Source organism: Apis dorsata, unplaced genomic scaffold, assembly GCF_000469605.1.
Source record: "Apis dorsata unplaced genomic scaffold, Apis dorsata 1.3 scaffold_1, whole genome shotgun sequence".
NCBI lineage: Eukaryota > Metazoa > Arthropoda > Insecta > Hymenoptera > Apidae > Apis > Apis dorsata.
Window position 1 is genome coordinate 1 of NW_006263304.1, and position 8,052 is coordinate 8,052.

The 8,052-nt window shown below is 40.6% G+C and overlaps 1 protein-coding gene across 7 annotated transcripts in view; it reads left to right on the forward strand.

The window, feature by feature from the left end:
• The first annotated feature begins 672 nt into the window (after positions 1 to 672).
• LOC102670595 (POU domain, class 6, transcription factor 1) overlaps positions 673 to 8,052 on the forward strand; it is a 75,250-nt gene continuing 67,870 nt past the window's right edge. For 3 of the 7 annotated variants that reach the window (XM_006607059.2, XM_006607063.2, XM_006607061.2), the window contains exon 1: positions 674 to 819. The gene's annotated coding sequence lies outside the window, so the exon portion shown is untranslated. Of the gene's footprint in view, positions 820 to 8,052 lie in introns of all 7 variants that reach the window. The other 4 variants (XM_006607060.2, XM_006607064.2, XM_006607062.2 and 1 more) reach the window with 3 other exon arrangements.

Genomic DNA, 8,052 nt, shown 5'->3' on the forward strand with positions numbered 1-8,052 from the left:
TATTAATATGTTTGTTTACTAAACAAATTAATATGTGCACGAAATTAATTAAAAATTTTATCAACTTTGAGATATTTTTATAATGAATGCAAAAATCATTCTTTTTTCATATAAGATTATCTTTTTTTTTTTTTTAAACTGATTTAATTCAGTATAATAAATATTTAGTAATATTCAATTACTTTACATTTTATTATTATTCATTATAACGATATTAATTAATATTTATTATATTTATATATATATACAATAATTACATTACATTTTTAAATTTAGATCTTAAATATAAATCTAACTTTTAATATTAAATAAAAATAGTATAAAAATATATATTTATATATTATTTTTATGCACTATAATGCACTATAATGATTATTAATTAAATAAAATTTACATTATTATTTATACGATGAATAATTTATATATAATTCAAAGAATTATATAAACGGTATAAAAAAGATTAGTATTAAAAAAAAGAAAAGAGGAATTTTCGATATTCATAAAAAAAATTAAATAAATAATTAATTAAATAAAATAATTACGCGGTTATAAAGTAAATTGAAATTTATTATCGAATTATTATTTCACGTCCTTCGATTCTCGCGCTCTCGTGTCTCGAGCGATGTTCGCGCGTCGTCGGCAAAGCCCGTCCCAAATCGTAAACAAAGACGGCAGTCTGCTTCGAAATTTTGTGCGGTGAGGAGTGATGTGCGTGTTTGTCCTCTTTTCGGAAATTACGACGTATTATCTTCGGAATCTACGAATGGACGATGACCAAAGGCTTCTTCGCTATCTAATATGCTGTATCAATCGAGATAGGTTCGTACTATTTAATTTTATATAATTTATAACTATTTAGAAATAATATTATATTATTATATTATTATATTAATAGAATTATCAATTTTTTTTAATAAGAAGAGATATTTTACATTGCGTACATTGTCATTTATGCGTGACTTTCGATTTACTTCGTTACCTTTACTCCTGGGAACAAATTACAATCATTTTAACTAATTTATTACGATAGTTTATTATCTTTTGTTAGTTCGATATAGATTAATATAATGTTTAGAATTAGAGAATGGATGTTTGTTGCAATTTTATTGATATAAATTTATACGGTTTTAAATATAGATCAAAAAATATGTATCGTAAATAAAGATTTATTTAAAAAGTTATTTTTCTAAAAGTTATAAAGAATATTTCTTTGAATATNAAACATTCAAACTCTATTTATAATTCTAGAAGTATATATACATATATAATTATAATAGTTTCCTCTTTATTAAGAAGAGGAAATTATCGCGTATTGAAATCTTTAGTATAGAAGAATTTCTCTCTCTTTCTTTGTTTCTCTCTCTCTCTGTGTCTCTCTGTCTCTCAAGAAACATTCGGAACAATTTAACTTCGCAATATCTTTATTTCGTTAATATTTTTGTTTGTCCTCTCGCGGACAACGAAAAAAAGGAGGAATAGAAATTCCAAGAAATAAATTTCCTCGTTTGTTTCCGAGAAATTTCACACGTGTAAACACAGATAATCTCGCACATATTTTTCCCACGAACTCGATGAACACTCGATGATTTCAAAACAAATCTCTCTTGGTCCGTCATTTATTTACATTATTATTTAAAAGTGTATGCGTATTTGTGCCTCTGAATAGGGTGAAAAGTTATGGTCAGTGGAGCAACCGAGAACGGCCGAAGGTAACCGAACGTAACCGAGGAGGAGTAGTAGGGGAGTAGTAGGGGAGGACAGTGTATCCGGGCGCGATTTTTGAGAGTGCAGCAATGACGCAACGACGCCACTTTCGACGCCAGTGGCAACGCACGGTCATAATTAAACGGTGTGTTTTGATAAACGTTGCAAGCAATACTCTTCCGATTGGGCGTGCAAGCAAGAAACGGCCAACGAGGCAACCGCTTGTTCGCTCGAAACTTTCATGGAAGTGTCTACACAGCGTCGCAGTTGTGGAACCTTCGTTCCTTCCACTCCTCTTCTCACTCTCTCCCTCTCTCTTTCCCTCTCTCTCTAATAATAAATATATATATATCCCTCTCTTTCGCTCCAATTCGTCCGTCTCCTCGTACGTGTCTCTTTGTCTCTTTCCCTCTCGTCTTAGTTCCTGCCCGTCTCTCTGTCTGTTACCCAAGTTTGGAAGCACAGAGAGGCACGACCATAGGCGATAGGGATTTGTGTTAGGGGGCCGCACTGGCACTGCTCTGGAAACTGCTGATTCGAAATTAACGAAAATTAATTGGCAACGTCGCGATATTAATTCCCGAGATTAATTCCCCAGGACGTAGTGCTAATTGATATCTCTCGGTGCCAGGAGCGAGTGAGAGAGAGAGAGGACGGTTGCCAGGGAGGGGGAGGAGGGAGATGGAAGAGAGATCCACAGCTTACATCGCGGCCATATCCTGAAACCGTTCGAATCTTGATATCAACATGAGTTATCCTTTTTCGTTAGGGGGGAGGGGGGGGGGGGGAAAGAAAAAAAATTCGAATATTATCTCGTCTCGCGGCTAAAAACGAATATTGGACCGATTGGTTGACCGATCGTTCGGATGAAAATCGATTTTAATCATCAGATCCCATTTCCCCTAAGTAACAATACCGAAATAAAGGAATCGTTCTATGAGAAGGAATAGGAAAATTTGATCGGACGAATATCAATTTTAATCATCGGATACCGTCCCCCCCCTCCTTCCTTCCCTCCTTCCCCCCCGAATAAGAATATATTGAAATAGAGGGATGGTTTCACGTGTAGCAATAGGGAAATTTGCTCGAAAATTTGCTTGACTCTTGAGGATGAAACGCGTGTATATACGCGTTGAAAGAGATCACGATGCTTCTCGTTAGTTGGGGTTAATAAGGTAGAACGAGAGTTTTAGCTATATTTAACTTGACACTTACGTAACTTGCGGTCGCGCCATTGCCGTTTAATGCGCTTGTAAATGATACATGTGCATTCTTGGTAATCATCACTATGCCTTCTTTGTAACGATTCAGGAACTTCTTTCGGAGAGTTCGATTTTCCTCTGTTGGAAATCTCTGGAGAAAATGCATCTTAAACGGTTGATAGGTGCATTTGTCCAGTATCGTGTCGTTTACGTTCGTGAAAGAGAAAGTGTTAGCTTTTTTTCTTTTTTTTTTTTTTTTCGTATTCAGTATTAATGATATTCCTTGCAATTAGAATCTAACGATGATGATTAGTCTTCTTAGTTTACGACTTCTTAGCGACGATTCAAATTATTTAGACAATAATTTCTTGGATAATTCTCGTAAGAATGTACAATTTGTCATAAGAATTATACAGTTTAACGTATTCGAATAGCACAAGAATGCTTCTTCAATTGTTTCTCAAACTCTTGGAGATAGAATTCTTGGAGGATAAAAATATTCCAAAAAATAAAAAAGAAAAAAGAACCATAGCTCGCTAAATTCCAATTCCAAGAAAATCTCCCAAAGGATCCAGCCAGGGATTTAATCGATCCCCGGCAATCAAATATCAATTACCAGCGTGCAACGCGATAAATTGCAAGAACGTAGGAGGAAGGGTAGGCGGACGTGTCTCGAAACAAAATCGTAATTAATTCGTCCAGCAGGGTGGATAATGAAGACGAAGCGAGGATCGTCGCCGCGGCGTATTCTCATCGAAGGAGGGAAGTGTCGCCGGGCCGGTGTTTATAGCCACCGGATAAACCACCGGTCGACTGGTGGTCGACAATTAAAGTTGAAAACTGTTCGGGACCGGGGACGTTTTACGTCGGCCAAGACGGTCGACTGTGCCGACCTCGTAAAACCTAATATAATTAAACATAAAAATATCCCGCGCCGCTACGAGGAGAACCCGAACCCGGCTCTGCCTGAACGAGGCAAAGTGAATAAAAAGTGCTCTTTATTACAATGAGCTTTAATTAACGCGCGCTCGCTCTCTCGCTCCCTCTCTCCCTCCCTCCCTCTCTCCCTCTCCCGCTCGCGATGACTGCTCGCGTACCGCGCACTTTCTCAACTTTAATTTACAGCGTCTGAAAGCGCACCCGCGCGCGTTCGTTACATCGTTGCCATAAAGCATAGACACATAATTATGCGGCGCGCGGGGTGAACGAACGCAGGACGCTGATTCGTCTACAGGGCATTAAATCCTTTTGTGAAACCCACGCCTCCCCTCCACCCTCCACGTCTATGCCACGTTACGGAGTTTCGTGAACGATGTCTCGTGGGAGGGAATGGTCGAATCGGGATCGAATGACCGGAGAAAGGAAATTTGGATATTTTTTATTCGAGAACGGTGGAAATCTTTTTTCGAAAGATTGTTCGATTTATCTAATTGAAATTATCGTTACGAGTAAAATTTAGAACGTTTTTGGAGAAAGATTTGGAGATTCGCGATAAGATTTTTTAATTGTAAAAATTTTACGTTCTTGTTATTCTGTTTTTCGATAGGTTTGGATGTTAGGAGGAGAATTTCGTGGATCTTTCGTGGAGTTTTTCTTAGCATTTTTGGTTATATTTTTTAAAAAATGGAAATTTTATTCTTATGCGTTTTATTTTTTCACTCTTAATCTCGAATTGTCGATCTTTCCGCGCATCTGTAATCTCGAAACTCAATCCACTTAATCATTCTTTAATTTGTTCCTATTCTCATTGTTCGCATGACTCCTTATCGAACGATCTACGAATATAAAACTCATTGCATCGTTTTACACGTAGCTTTATAAGATCGTTGAAAAAATTTATGAACCTTTATAAATTGTAATTACGCGTACTTTATAAATTGAAATAAAAATAACTCGTTGTCAAAAACAACATTTCAATCAACTCGCACGGAACTTTGCGTAATAAGAAGACATACTTGCACAAATTCTTGGACAAAATTCTGAAACACAATTCTTTAGGACGTTTAATTCCTCTCCGAAAAATCATATTTTCTTATCCAACCACGTCAATCCAATCTTCAAACGACAATCCTCGAACGATCTCCCGTGTAAACTCCTCGTAAATCTTCCGAGAGCAGAAATCGGTAACGTGCCGTTCAACTTTCCACGTGACCCCGCATTACGTCAACTCGTACCCCCAAATCTTCTCAAACGCATCTCCACTGAAACAGGCCGCGATCAGAGACAATCCTCCATCGATAAGATACGATCCACGCGCTCCATTATCGAAGACGCAAGCGAGGAAAGATAAGAAAGAAACTTGGAGGAGAGATACGGAAGTTGATGGAACAACGCATCCCGATCGGTGGATTTTAAAGTAATAAATTTCTCGGTTGCGGGCCGGTCGATGGTTCGCCGTCAGGTTATGCGCGAAAGTTGAAATTTATGCCACGGTTGTTTATGATCGGCCGGTGATAAGGGATCTACGGACGCATGACAAATGATCCCGTAATGAAAAGTGAAAGATACTGCGCGTAGTGGGTCCCCCTTCCTCCCACCCTGCTCCCCTCTCTCCCCCAGTTCTGCATAAATTTCAATGATTTAACGCGTCGCGCGTGTTGCCGCGTATCCCCTCATTGAATATACAGGGATCGATAAAAGCAAAGCTCGAAATCGATTCGTGGCGGCGAAAAGTCATCGATCGAGGGAGGCGCGTGTAAACGGTTGGGCCGTTCCACCCGTTTTACCGGGTCGCGATCGCGATCGATCGCCGAGGAGAGCGTGCTCTCGCCGAGCGTGGAAGGCGGATTTAATCGTTGCCGGGCGTCTTTGCGCGAGGAAGAAGGAACGTTTAATTTCTTTTGTTCAGCGGGGAATGGCCAAGCGTGGTTATGCAAGCGTGGTTGCGTAAGGACAGGTAATAGCATTGCGCGAATCGTGGTACTTATGAACTGGAGGTAGATGTTTGCCGGAGGTGGATGGAAATTGTTCGGGGCGATTTCCGTCGTTAATGATACGGTCGATATGTCTCATTGTGCTCGGGAGATTTAAAAAGTGGAATCGAGAGAAGGGATTTTACGAAGTTAGTTTCAACTCGAACAATCCAAATAGACGTAGAAAATTAGTTTTTAAATGTTACCGCTTTGCAAGATCGAAGGACGATCGTCTCTGGTTCTAGATTTCTAGAATTTCAATTTCTCAGAAAAAAGAAGGAAAAGAGGAAAAGAAAATGTAATCTACATCTCGAAAGCAAACAAATAATTTGGACTAATTGCGACAACTGTCTCGTTCCAGGGATCAAGCATCCCGTGGCAACGCTCGAACACGTATCGTAGCGTATCGTAGCACGTCGACCGAAGGAAAAATCCTTAGAAGAGTTAGAGTTGGATTGGTCGAAAGGAGGCGGGGAGCGGGAGAAATCGGTTGTATCCCCGCAATCACGGCGCGCAATATCGATAGCAGACCGAGCTAGCTCGCACGCATGCAGGTTTCGAAATAGCGATAATCCTAGATTGGCCGAGTGACACTGTAATCGTTAGCGAAACGATCTACTCGGTACGGCAGCAATGACCACGTCGTAGCACGGAAATCGTCGTGAAGGGGCGGCCGATCGATGGCGAATAACGGTGGAAACGCTGGCTAGGCTCCGGTTAGGTTAGGTAGGGTGCTTAGGTGTTACAATGATTATCCGAGAGGGACAGCGAAAGGTAATTATGCCCGATAGAATCGGCGGGCGGGAGCGAGACGGTTGTATACTTTGCGCGGGGGAAGAAAGCGAGATGGGTCGAGGCGGCGCGCCGCCGCCGCCGAGAAAGACGGCGAATCCTCGTAATTACCTCGAAGTGAGCTGCTTTCGGCTCGCCCGAGCCTTCGAAACTTGGGGAATAAATAGTGTTCCGTATTACCGATCCGACTTTACGAGGTCAACGGAGGGACTGCCACGATCCCGTGGAACTGTTACGTTCGATCGAACGCCTCCATTTTCATCGGGACGTGTTAATTCGTGGAAACCTTGCCCCCGATAGCGTGCTCCGCCGTCTTTCTTCTTCTAAAATCCTTCCATGTTTCTTTTTTTTTTTCTTTCTCTTTGCGACGAAGATACAACGATAGATGGAATTCTAAAACGACGCGAGGAGGGAATAATTTCGAATTTCGAGTTAGTTTACTCGAAGAACGGTTACGTGGAAAGAAAGGAAAAGAAAAGACACGGAGGAATAGAGTGAATGAAAGTTTAATTTCATTCATATTCTTCGTATGGTGAATAATTTCGTGTACGAAGAAACATGCTGTTCAAAAAGTTCTCGTCTCTTAAGGTACTTAAAAACATCGGTCACATTCCAAACGGCTAATCGAATTTCCAGGAAGCATCCTTGGAAAAAAATCCGGAGGAACGGAACGAATCGCGAATCATTAAATTCTCTCCTCTCGGAGACTCATCATCATCTTCCTTCGAAGTATTAATCAAATTTAACGCCACTTTTCTCATTTTCTCTCCCTCTCTGTCCACGATCTAACCGGCACGACACTCTGTACCGTTCGATTTTCTTCGCGAAATCGCTTGTCCGCGTGATTCGCATACCATTCGCGATAAACCATCGCCGGTGAAACGCGATTCCGCTCGAGCGTTCGTCGCGCGTTAACGGTACGTCGCGTTAAGAGGATCGTAGAAAATAGAGAGAGAGAGAGAGAGAAAATAAAAAAACAAAAAACCCTTCTATTCCCTTTCTCCTCCTCCGATCCAATGTTTCATAGCGCGCGACGATTAAACGATATAAAGTAACCAACATGCGATTCAATCTAGCGCGAGGAGAAAAAAGGAAGAGAGGGGAAGGGAAACTTGTAAAAAAAGAGAATGAAATACCTCGAGCGGTATTAAGCGACTGTTGGTTAAGAGATCGCGTATAATCAGGGTCAAAATGGCTGTCGACGTCGAGGGATAATGGGATTCTTTACGAGGCGTTTATCGACCCGTTTTCTAGTCGTAGAAAACCTTCGGGCGACGAATCGGGCGAATATAGAGGGAACCCGGTGAAAAGGCGTCCAAGTCTTACTCCGCCCAGTCTGTCGTCGGTTAAGATTTAATCCGTTAATCTATCCCGAGTAATAAGGAATCCATAATGAGTGGAAGCGGGCGCATATCTATATATATATATATATATATATACAC